Genomic DNA, 13,423 nt, shown 5'->3' on the forward strand with positions numbered 1-13,423 from the left:
ATAGTATAACAAAGTATTTTTCAAAGGATTTGTACCCAAAATGACTCAAGCTCCGGAACAATAGAGCTCTCCAAGCAGTCAAGCGTAGTCCTAAACAAGAGGATCGCCTAAACTGAGTGTTTGTACCTGCGAGCATGAAACGCAGCCCCGAAGAAAGGGGTTTAGTATGGAAAATGTACCGAGTATGTAAAGCATGAAGTACAATAAATAAGATCATGACTGAGTGTTTGGACCTGCGGGCATGAAACGCAACCCCGAAGAAAGGGGTTCAGTATGGAAAATTTACCGAGTATATAAAGCATGAAGTACAATAAAAACGATCATGACTGAGTAGAAGATGACAGGAGACAAGTATGATAATCAAGGATACCAATGCATGTGTGCCTTATGAGATGACTCATGCATATATATATAATATACTGTACCAGGCCCATTATGGGACTCGGTGAATGAATTCAAATACATATATACCGTACCCGGCCCATTATGGGACTCAATGGAATATAATATACCGTACCCATCCCATTATAGGACTCGGTGAAATAATCATATACCATACCCGGCCCATTATGGGACTTGGTGAAATATAATACGTACCCGGCCCTTTAGTAAGGGACTCGGTGAAATATAATATACATACCCGACCCTCTAGTGAGGGACTCGATGAACAATGCAATGAAACTAGGATTGAATACGTACTCGGCCCTCTAGTGAGGGACTCGGTGAAGTGATGCAATAACAATGTGCATGAATACGTACCCGACCCTCTAGTGAGGGACTCGGTGAAGTGAGGCAATAACAATGTGCACAAATAGAATATTAGGAGGGATCATGTACAAACTAAATCAGCATTTAGAATTCGAGAGAATAAACAGAATGAACCAACACTTGAGAATTAAAGACAACTTTCATGTCTAGCACTACTGAGAACTAGAGTTCATTGGAGTCATGTATGTTCGTCGTTCGCTCATTTTATGTAATTCATGCCAAAAAGCTTACCTATTCACCCAACTTCTACTTCTCGAACTCGAAAATCTACAATCAAGAGAATTCATACTATCGTTAGGCTCGTCATCAAGTGCTTACCTTAAGCCTTTAAGTTAGCTCTTCTTAGAAACTGCCAAAATTTCGGCAACATCTCCCCTATTTATATTCCTAGCCCGAAATCGTATTTGCCAACAACCAACAACAACAACAACAACAACAACATCATCACTAACATCAACATACTTCATAAGACATCTCACATGATATTTATCCAATTTTTCAGCCAACTACTCCGTTATACGGCTATTTAATCGCTCTATTCCCGTAAGTAAACCTAAAACAAGATCAATAGGGAGAGACTCATACCTTATTCTTACTAGGACTGTAATCTCTTCAGTGTTAGCCTAGATTCCAAACCGAATCCACCGCAAAACAAGACTACAAATCACCACTCTACGCTATCCGAGCCTAACTACTACTCCGCTATTTTAAAATTTCTTACTTTTTGATTCCCTCACTCCCTCTACTGATTTATTGAATTTCTGGGCAAAATCTGATGAAAAATGGGGTCTTACCCCCTTTATATAGGTGGTCAAAGTCGGTGGAAACCGACTCAACAATTAACCTTCGCGAACGCGAGGTCCTCTCGGGAATGCGAAGGCCTGGGATTCCCATGACCATCCGAAATGTAAGGCCATCCCACACACGCGAAGGGCAATTCTACCCAGTTCGCCCAGTTTTCATCTTCTGCCCATTTGTCCTCCAATCCTTCCGATACTTCTCATACCTGATCATAAACCGTTATTATCATAAAATAGGCGTATATCACTCTAGATTTACCAATTAAGAGGTCGACACTTACATAACTCAACGTTTAAACTAAGAGGTGTAACAAAACGTGTGCTCCGAACTTCCGTGATAGATTGATAAGGACCAAGTGGACTCGCTTGGTCAGGGATTCGGGTGACTGCAATGAAACATGGGTGAGGGAGTTTTATGCTATGTTGCCCACGGTTGATTGGGATTCTCCCGAGCTGGAGATTATTATAAGAGGTGTTCCAGTGCAAGTAGGTTCAAGGGCTATTAATCGAGTTTATAGGCTAGATGATCACCCAGAGAAGCCCTTAATAGTTAAGGAAAGGGAAAAAGATTCCATGTGGCTGGCCTCCAAACTGGTGCACGAGGATGTAAGCTCGTTGGGCTCATGGTAAAGTGGCAAATACAGTGACCTTTTTACTGCGGAGGCGAAGAGATGGCTAAACATCATATCCCACCGAATCTGTCAATCTTCGAACACCCATGATGTGACCTTCTCCCGTGCTCTTTTTGTTGCTTGTGTCCTTGCTGACATATCGGTAAATGTGGGGTCGCAGATTATTCAAGAGTGGAAGGAGTTTTTGAAGGTTGGTGGAGGGAGCTTAATGTTCCTATCTCTGATTACTTCCTTATGTAGGAGGGCTAAGGTTCCTAGGGAGGGTGATGATGACTGGGTCCCTTCTGATGCTCCGTTTCATCCAATACAGATGAAGGATCGAGGAACCGCAGTCAACAATATAAAGAAGAGGAAGGTGGATAATGCAGGTAAGGGAGGGAGTGGAGCCGAGGCCGACATTGAAGCTGGAGATGGGGCTAAGCATGAGGCTGGGACTGAGGTCCCTCGTATCCAGGGCCCTTTTGAACGCATAGACTCGCGCTTCGATGAGATGATCTCTATGTTTCGAACGATGTCCATGCATTCATCAGGAGCTGCTACTGGTTACCCCACTTAGGAGGAGATGCAGGTTTATTTTGAAACTCAGAAGAAGATGGGTGAGTCATTCACCACCCTACAGACTTCATATACCACACTGGCAAAAAATTAGTGCGACCTTTGCAATGACTTTGACAAGGAGAAAATGAAGAATAAGTCACGGGACAAGCTTCACACCAAAGCTTGGAGGGGTATTAAGGGAGTATGGAGTAGTATGCACCCCCGTGAGTCGATTCTGGTAGAGGATGATAATGACTCGGAGCAACATTATTTCAAGAGTATGGCCCGAGTGATAGTGGCGAGGGTGGATTAGGCGATAATGGTGGAAGCTCGGATGACGATGGTGTGACTAGCAGGCTGACAGCCTAGAGACCCCTTCCCCCCTCGTGATTATTCTTTGGTTTCCCTTGTATGGATTTTTATTTTCAAACAATTATATTTTGGGTTTGGCTTGTTTGGCTTGGATGTTTAATCAATTTCATGTTAGTTTTCTTATGTTTGGATTTGTAGTTTGGTTCCCTGTTTTGGACAATTTCGTTTTGGTTTTTTGGGATAATCTGGTTTGTAATAAGTTTTTGGATGGTTTTCCGCCCGTGTCGGGCTTGGTTTTATGAGACTGTTGTTTATAGACTTTTGTCGGTTTGTTCTATTTTTGGGTTGAATCTTGAATAGGAGAGTGTGATGAAAAATAGGGGAAGCTGCAGGTCTCTGATTCAGGCATTCCGCTTTTGCGGTCTCTCAGCCCACTATGGCGGTCCTGCTTCAGTGGTGGCGAGGTCGCAGGAGCGGTCATGGAATAATAGAGGGTACCGCTATAGCGGTGAACAATCCACTGCCGCGGTAACCTCACAGTGGCTGTATGACCGCTGTGGCGGCAATCACTGAACAATGGCATTTACCCAATGCCCGAACCACTTTCGCAACCAGGAATTAAATTGAATATTTCCCTCATATAAACTAGGTCTAATCCGTAACATAACATAATTACACACTTAGATACCAATTTGACCGAAGTAGCACAAATAGAATGAAAGGAGGAAATTTTTCCTAAATGTCCTTTAGTCTCATGTGGATGGGAACGAACGTCTACATACAATTCCATGAGACTCTACTAGACATTGCGCTTGTACTTGTGAGAATAGCAACCTAGGCTCTGATACCAACTTGTCACGACCCATTTTAGGTTCGCGCGGGCACCTACCATTCCTACCTCGGTAGGGGAAACCTCAACCTAGCATAAGAAGTTTAGAAGTAAGGGAAAAGATTTAATAATTTTCAAGAAATATAATAATCGAAAAACAGAAGTCAGCCAATACATTTAAACGAAATAGCGAAAGTGTTTACAGTGATTAATATTTACAATTACTCATTCCCATGACCTACCCTAGACTGGTACAAGAGCGACTAATGTTGAACCGGAATTCAATAATAAATCTAAGACCCAACCTCCATCTCAGAATGAAAAGGATGGAGGCCGTTAAGATAGGCACCGTGCATCTTCCGGAAAACTCCAATAGTCAATTTCCTAAAAAAACTGTACACCCCCAAAATGGATGTAGCAAGAGTAGTACAACTACAACACTTGTACTGGTAAGCATCATAGGCCGACAATGGTTAGAAGAACATATCAGTAAAAGAGTTCACAATAAGCATGGTAGGTAAAACTAGGTCAATAGTGCACATTACCTACCGCTCGTCACAATAAAAAGTATTCTTATTCTCATCAAATCTCCCCTAGTGATCGATTTTCCTAACTTACATTATACTATGTTCTATCCCATGTAACACACAATAGACAATTACACTCAAGTATCACAAGTCAACGACCATAACACTATTCACTCCTAGTATCGGGAAGTCATTCCATCATTCTAATATTCATTATTCACCTAATTTTAGGAAGCCAAAATATAAAACTAAGCCAACGACAATCAACAATGGTAATCCAGGATCATGGCTTGTGGTTATAGCAACTAAGCCTAAGATTGTCAAGTCTCAATTCATCCAATCCTAATTTATATATCATAACTAGATCACAGGAATATCACTAGAATACCACAAGAATATCCCAATAATACCACAAGAATATCACAATCATATAACAAGAATATCACGATAATATCACAAGAAGCCCAAGGTAAAATGAAATGCAATAATGTATGAGATATAGATGCAATGCATATCCAGTATACACGTGTACTCCGATGATGGAACATCACATCTCAGCAGCATAACCCATAGGGGACTCGCGAAGTCCATTTACCTCACTATTCCAGTAACCACCTCGTCAACCACTACCTTATGATTCTGGGAAAAACCTCGGCAATTTATACGCACATCCTCAATTTCGGGAAAAACATCGGACATGGGTCCTCATGTCACTCTCATCCAACTGATCCCAACTCATAACAATGTTTCCTCAAGTGTCATCAATGTATCAACAATATATCAAGTAGGATAAGAATGCGTGCAATGAATGAGTTCAATGTCAATAATCAAATCAATATCGAAATTCCACATATGGGCACACCTATAATATCATGAAAAGGCTGCACAATAAGCCATAATAGAATCTCTTTCGTCATATCAAACGACAACACGTAAGATACTACAAAATCATGATTAGGATATATCAATAGAAAGGCTATTCAATAATCCACTATGGAATCACCATTCTCATATCAACGACCACTAGTAAGGCATTACAATATCATGAACGAGATTAGCACTGGTCACCAATATCCAACACAGACAAAGTCACAATAACAATATCACCTCATTCCTTTACTGCCTAACAACATCAATACATGATACATACGCTTTCTACTTATAAAGTCACCACTAAGACTCCAGTCTAGAATCATTTCACGTTCTCTTGGCACGTTTTATCAATTTTGATAACTGATTATGATTTAATATTAAATAACCCCGGACATGTTTATGCATAACATACGTGAACTCCTCATCAATGGAACATAGTAAGCCAAGTACTGAACAATTAGTCTTCCAAGTCACATAAAAATCACTGATACGCAAGGGAATACCAACACATGAACCTAGGGAATTTACAGGCCACAAGCCCGGGCACATAAATCGCACATTAGTACCATCCTAAGAAGTCAAACCCAAACACCAAAATCCTATACACGCATTCTCTATTTCATCTAGTACATGAATATATAACTCTAACCGGAGTCTAACAAGAAAGGAAGTCATAACCTACCTCGAGGCCGAATAGGAGCGCGAACTTCCACTTGGATTCCATCTTTTATTGTTACACCTCGGAAATTTTCCGTTGGTACGCGTAAATGGACTAATGATGTGTGCGAGGAGTGCGAGTGTATAATGTTTCATGGGAAATGTATGTGAAGGGATGTGGATGATTAGAATGAAAATTCGAGAAATGCGAAAAATTGAAAGTTGGCAAAAACTGCCCAGTGGTCGTATATTGCAAAATACGGACCGTAAAGTACAATACAGTCCATAAACTGGCGGTCGTAAACTGCCATGCAAAAGCTTCAGCCTTCTGCCAGTGGTCGTATAGTGCAAAATACGGACCGTAAAGTGCAATATGGTCCGTAAACTTGAAGTCGTAAACTGGCATGTCCAACTTCAACTTTCTGCCAGCTGAGGAAGAGGTATAATACGACCTGGTGGACGGACCGTAAAGTGATTTACGGCCCGTAAACAATGGTCGTAAATCACCATGCATGCAGACCAAAGACTCTGGTCCTGCTTAATCTTAAAGACGACCACGAGGGACGGTCCGTAAAGTGGAATACGGACCGTAAACCTCCATGGACGACCACTGTTCACCCAACACAGATTTTCCAATTCATTAAATATGAGGATCAAGAATTATTTTATTTCATTACAACATTACACCACTTCTCTCTAAAACATCTCTCTACATTTATTATATAAGTTATCAAGGATTATAAGCCATCAATAACATTAAGACAAGTGAATCAAGGATAAAGGAATCATCAAGGATCATCCAAGTCAAGAAATCCAAATGGAGAAAAACTAGGGTTTTGCTCAAAGAAGAATATTATCAACCAAAGCTTGTTCCTACAACTTCTAAGGTAAGATTCATGATTTTTACAAGATGTTTAAGGTATTGGAGAATTAAAATACATGGATTGTAGAAAATGTGGTCAACTAGGTCATGAAGGATGAATAGTGACATTTTGAGAAATAGTTGAATTGAGTTATGAATGTTGTTGTGTTGTGATATGAATGTGTTATAAATGGTATTAAGATCATGAACTAAACACTTTAGAAGAATGGACGGAGATGGGTGTAATGACCATGAATGTGGGTGAATTAGAGGCAAATTGAGGAATCTAGATAATGTGGATAATGTGAATGACTAATGGTCATTGTTATGATATTAATGAAGGTATAAACGCTAGCATTGGAAGGGAACGTGCAAGTGTAGAATAGTTCGACGGAAAGGTATGTAAGGCTAACCCTTCTTTCATAAGGCATGGTTCTTGGCCAAATTCCTACATTCCTCTATATGAGTATGTTGTCTTCACATGGTTGACATTCCGAGCTCATAAGCTCATGACCCTTGATATGTACTATGATTATACTACGTTCCTCGTATGATTAGTAAGTCTATAATGTAAATGTAACGATAATGATGAGGATAGTAATGATGATGAGAGTAAAACGAGACTAGAGATGCTTACGAGCTACGATATATGTATATGTATGCCTATGAAGGGATATGATAAGGCTCCGAGCTTATGATGCCAGGTAAGACTATATGTATATGACTATGTGTAAAGTATGTATACGATAACGAAACGCGCGCACACCTCTGCAGATTGTACAGATAACCCTGATGCCTTGGTAGGGCCAGGTATGTATGACCTTGAGCCTTGGTTGGCCAAGCATGTATAAGACACCGATCCTATGAGGTCGGGTATGCTGTGTAAATACTATGTATATGAAATGACTATGTATATAATATGAATATGAATGTGATAAGACTATGTATCAGAATATGAATAAGGACATGTATACGAATATGAGCACAAGTATGGTACGAGTATTATTATGGGATACGAACGACGATGTATGCAAGTAAGCGACATGATGATGATGATATTATTGTCTCCCCTCATGTGCTATTTCATATGATATCTATTATGCTTCTATATTGATGTTGATCATGCTTTACATACTCAGTACATTCTTCGTACTGACGTCCTTTTGTGTGTGGACGCTGCGTCATGCCCGCAGGTGCGCAGGGAGACAGACTTGATCCATAGCTGCTTATTCAGAGATTGCATAGCAGAGCTCCATTTCTTTCGGAGCCGTAGCTTTTGGGTACTTATTCTTTTGTGTATATAATTACGGGCATAGCGGGGTTCTGTCCCGCTCATACGATATGTCATACTCTTAGAGGCTCGTAGTCATGTGTATGTGGGTAGAGATGTTCGGCCATGTCGGCCCATGTTTTGTATATCTTTTGTTAGCCACGTCGGTCTTGTACTTATGATGTGGCACAGATGCCTATGATATGTTAAATGATGATGGTCGTCTAATGGGATCAATATGAGTAATGATAAGAAAAGCACGAATTGACTTATGGTTCACCTAGATGTTATGTTATGTACGATAAGGGGGTGCTCGGGTGGGGTAGCACCGGGTGCTCGTCGCGGCCCCCTAGCCGGGTTGTGACAAAAGTGGTATCAGAGCAGTTCAGTCCTAGGATGTGTCTACGAACCGTGTCTAGTAGAGTCTTGGTTATGGGTGTGTTGCGCGCCACACTTATAAACGAGAAGCTGCGGACATTTTAGGAATATATGACCTTCTTTCTTCATAAGAATCGTGCGATAGAGCTATGATGTAAGAAATTCTTGTTCCTAAATCGTGTGTTGTGTATTTCAGAGATGCCTAAAAAGAAAAAGGCTACAGCAGCCCAAAAGGGCAAGACAGTGGCAGAAAAGCGGGTTGAAAGAGCACCGCCACCGGTAGTAGAGGAAGATGAGTCCCAGAGTGCGGCTCAATCTCAGACAGTGCCTATTACCGAGGAACACGTGGGAGCCTCAGCCCCAGCTCCAGCTCCTCCACCTAACGCTTCGGGCCAAGACATAAGAGAGGCCATTAATTTGTTGACTCAGTTGGTTGCGGCCCAGACTCAGAGGCCAAGCACAGGGCAAGGTGACAGGGCTGTTAGTGCAAGGGCCCGTGACTTCATTGCTTTGAAACCCCCGGAATTCTTTGGGTCGAAACCGGAGGAGGATCCCCAGGACTTTATTGATGGTATGCTAAGGACGCTCTGGTTGATACATGCTTCAGACACTGAGTCTGTAGAGATAGCATCCTATAGATTAAGAGATATCTCGATCTAGTGGTATACAGTATGGATGGCTTCGCGGGGAGCCAATGCACCTCCGCCGGTATGGCAAGAGTTTGTCGATGCTTTTCTCCGTCACTACATGCCTCCAGAAGTTCGGCGAGCTAGGGCCGATAAATTCTTGAATTTGAGGCAAGGTAACATGAGTGTTACAGAGTATAGTCTCCGCTTTAACTCCTTGGCCAGGTATGCTTCGGCCATGGTAGCGGATATGGGCGATCGGGTGCACCGGTTTGTGAAAGGCCTAGGGCCGCACTTGATGGATAAATGCTTAACTGCGTCCCTTCAGGATGGCATGGATATTGCACGCATTCAGGCACATGCTCAAGAATTAGAGGAACACCTACAGCAGCGGAGAAATGAACGTGAGCAAGATAGGGGACATAGCAAGAGAGCTAGACCTTCAGGTTCGAGGAGCGAGTCCAGGGGTGGACACAGACAGCAACTTCCCAGCCATTCAGGCTATTCTATGACCAGTCCACCTCCACGGTTTCCAGGCCAGGGCCTTGATAGATCTGCTCGTTCAGGGCCGAGTCCGAGTTATACAGGACCTCAGTTCAGAGGTGATTTGGGCCAGTCAAGGCCACCCGTACCACCGTGTTCCCAGTGTGGGAAGATGCATTGGGGTCGATGCCGATTTGGTTCAGATGATTTCTATTCATGTGGTCGGCCAGGCCATATTATGCGTGATTGCCCCTCAGTACATGGTAGAGGTAGGACCCAGCCACCAGGGTCGGTAGCCGGATCTTCGGCATCTGTACGCCCTACGGGGCCAGATTAACATGAGCCAGTCGGCCATGGTAGAGGTAGAGGCAGAGCTCCCAGTACTAGCGGTCCTCAGCACCGTATTTATGCTTTGGCTGGACGCCAAGATCTTGAGTCTTCTCCTGATGTGGTCACAGGTATATTATCGATATTCTCTCATGATGTATATGCTTTGATTGATCCGGGCTCCACATTATCATATGTTACTCCATATATTGCGGGTCGATTTATAATTGAGCTGGAGTCTATCAAACCTTTCGAGGTGTCCACACCCGTGGGTGAATCGGTAATAGCTAGCCGAGTATATAGGAATTGTGTGATTGTGATTTGTGATCGTCGTACCATGATTGATTTGCATGAGCTAGAAATGATAGATTTTGACGTTATTATGGGCATGGATTGGTTGGCTTCTTGTTATGCCAATGTTGATTGCCGAATGAAGATGGTTCGTTTCCAGTTTCCGGGAGAACCAGTCTTAGAATGGAAAGGGAATGCGGCATCACCAAAAGGTAGGTTTATTTCCTATCTAAAGGCAAGGAAAATGATCATGAAAGGGTGCATTTATCACCTAGTACGAGTTCAAGATGTAGAAGCTGAGTCGCCGACTCTTCAGTCAGTTCCGGTAGTGAACGAATTTCCGGATGTGTTCCCAGAAGAGCTTCCAGGCCTTCCTCCCGAGCGAGAGATCGATTTTGCGATTGATGTGTTTCCAGACACTAAACCCATATCTATTCCTCCCTATAGGATGGCACCCGCAGAGTTGAAAGAGTTAAAGGAGCAATTAAAAGACTTGCTTGAAAAAGGCTTCATTAGGCCTAGTTCATCCCCGTGGGGAGCACCCGTATTGTTCGTCCGGAAGAAGGATGGCTCTTTGAGAATGTGCATTGATTATCGGCAATTGAATAAAGTGACAATTAAGAACAAGTATCCCCTCCCGAGGATTGATGATTTATTTGATCAATTGCAAGGTGCCAAATGGTTTTCAAAGATTGATTTGAGGTCCGGGTATCACCAAGTAAGAGTTAGGGAGAAAGATATCCCTAAGACAGCTTTCAGAACAAGATATGGCCATTTCGAGTTCCGAGTAATGTCGTTTGGGCAGAACATGCGGATCACTTGCGTATTGTCCTTGTAGTTCTTCGAGCTCGAGAGGTATTCGTGAAGTTTTCCAAATGCGAGTTTTGGTTGAACTCAGTGGCATTTCTGGGCCACATTGTTGCAGATGACGGTATTCGAGTGGATAGCCAAAAGATTGAGGCCGTGAAGACTTGGCCAAGGCCCACGACCCCTACGGAGGTTCGTAGATTTTTGGGCTTGGCCGGTTATTACAGAAGATTTGTTAAGGGTTTCTCTTCTATTTCTGCACCGCTCACCAAGTTGACTAAGAAGTCAGCTAAGTTTTAATGGACAGATGCTTGCGAGTGTAGTTTCCAAGAGTTGAAAGACCGACTGACTTCAGCCCCAGTCTTGACACTTCCAGAGGGATTGAAAGGATATGTTATTTATTGTGATGCTTCCGGCGTCGGGCTAGGCTGTGTATTGATGCAAAACGGTAAGGTGATTGCGTATACTTCAAGACAATTACGGAAACATGAGCAGAATTATCCTACCCATGACTTAGAATTGGCCGCGGTGGTCCATGCTTTAAAGATATGGAGACATTACCTATATGGTGTCCACGTGGATATTTATACAGATCATAAGAGTCTCCAGTACATCTTCAAGCAGAAAGAGTTGAATTTGTGGCAACGACGATGGCTAGAGTTGCTAAAAGACTATGATGTCAAAATCCTGTACCACCCCGGAATGGCAAACGTTGTGGCTGATGCTCTTAGCCGTAGGTCGATCGGAAGTCTAAGTGAGGTACGACCAGAAAAGAAAGAGATGGCCCGTGATCTTCAGCAGTTAGCTAGCCTAGGAGTCCGAGTGGTGGACTCAGGTAGCAGCGGAGCTACTATTCAGAATTCAACAGTTTCATCGTTAGTAGCAGAAGTAAAAGAGCGACAATATGAGGATCTCATGCTAATGCAGTACAGAGATACACTCCCTCAGAAGGAGGTGTCATCATTTGACATTTCGGAAGATGGAGTTCTCCGATGTTGAGGCAGGTCATGTGTTCCCGATGTGGCAGGTCTACGCCATCAGATTTTGAGAGAAGCTCATTGTTCCCGTTACTTCGTTCACCTCGGAGCGACGAAAATGTATCATGATCTCAAGACTATATATTGGTGGAATGGGATGAAGAAAGACGTAGCGGAATTCATAGCTCAGTGTCCTAATTGCCAACAAGTGAAGGTAGAACACCAAAAGTCGGGTGGCTTATTGCAAGCTATAGAAATCCCAACTTGGAAGTGGGAAGTGATTAATATGGATTTCATTACAGGGTTACCCCGTTCTCGACGTAAATATGATTTCATATGGGTGATCGTGGATAGACTCACTAAGTCAGCGCATTTCTTACCGGTCAGAACGACCTATATGGCAGAAGATTATGCCAAGCTTTATCTTAAAGAGATAGTGAGACTCCACGGTGTTCCAGTATCTATTAGCTCCGATAGAGGAACTCAGTTTACAGCCAAGTTTTGGAGATCGTTCCAAGATGGTCTAGGGACCCAAGTGCGCCTTAGCACGGAATTTCACCCCCAGACTGATGGGCAAGATGAACGTACTATTCAGACTCTCGAAGATATGTTACGGGCATGTACGATAGATTTTGGAGGAAATTGGGATGACCATTTTCCACTCATTGAGTTTGCTTACAATAACAGTTATCATTCTAGAATTCAAATGGCACCGTATGAGGCTCTATATGGGCGAAAGTGTAGATCCCCAGTTGGGTGGGTTGAAACCGGAGAAGCCAAGTTGATAGGGCCAGATTTGGTCCAGCAAGCAATAGAGAAATTCAAGCTTATACGAGATCGATTGTTAGCGGCTCAAAGTCGCCAGAAGTCCTATGCAGATAATCGTCGAAGGGACTTAGATTTCCAAGTTAAGGATTGGGTATTCTTGAAAGTGTCGCCAATGAAAGGCGTTATGAGATTTGGCAAAAAGGGGAAGCTCAGTCCCCGGTATATCGGACCCTATGAGATTATACGCAAAATAGGCAAAGTGGCCCATGAGCTAGATCTACCTCCAGATTTGGAGTCAGTCCATCCAGTATTTCATGTCTAGATGCGTCGGAAGTGTGTTGGAGATCCTACGATGATCGTCCCAGTGAATGATATTCAAGTGACAGAAAAGTTAACTTATGATGAAATACCCATTGCCATATTAGATAGGCAAGTACGGAGGCTTAGAAACAAAGAAGTGGCCTCAATTAAAGTTCTGTGGAGAAATAACAATCCAGAGGAAATGACATGGGAAGCGGAAGAGAATATGCGATCCAAATACCCACATTTATTTCAGCCCTTGCAAGAAGTCCAAGATGAGACGTCAAAATCATAAGGTATGCATGCTTTCCTTTTATACATTCAGGTCGTGTGTGGCCAAATTTCTAGTGCTGTTGTATTATTGCCCTATGAGGCATTGTTATTGTGGGTTGTTGTGAC

Source organism: Lycium barbarum, chromosome 7 (genome assembly GCF_019175385.1).
Source record: "Lycium barbarum isolate Lr01 chromosome 7, ASM1917538v2, whole genome shotgun sequence".
NCBI classification, from domain to species: domain Eukaryota; kingdom Viridiplantae; phylum Streptophyta; class Magnoliopsida; order Solanales; family Solanaceae; genus Lycium; species Lycium barbarum.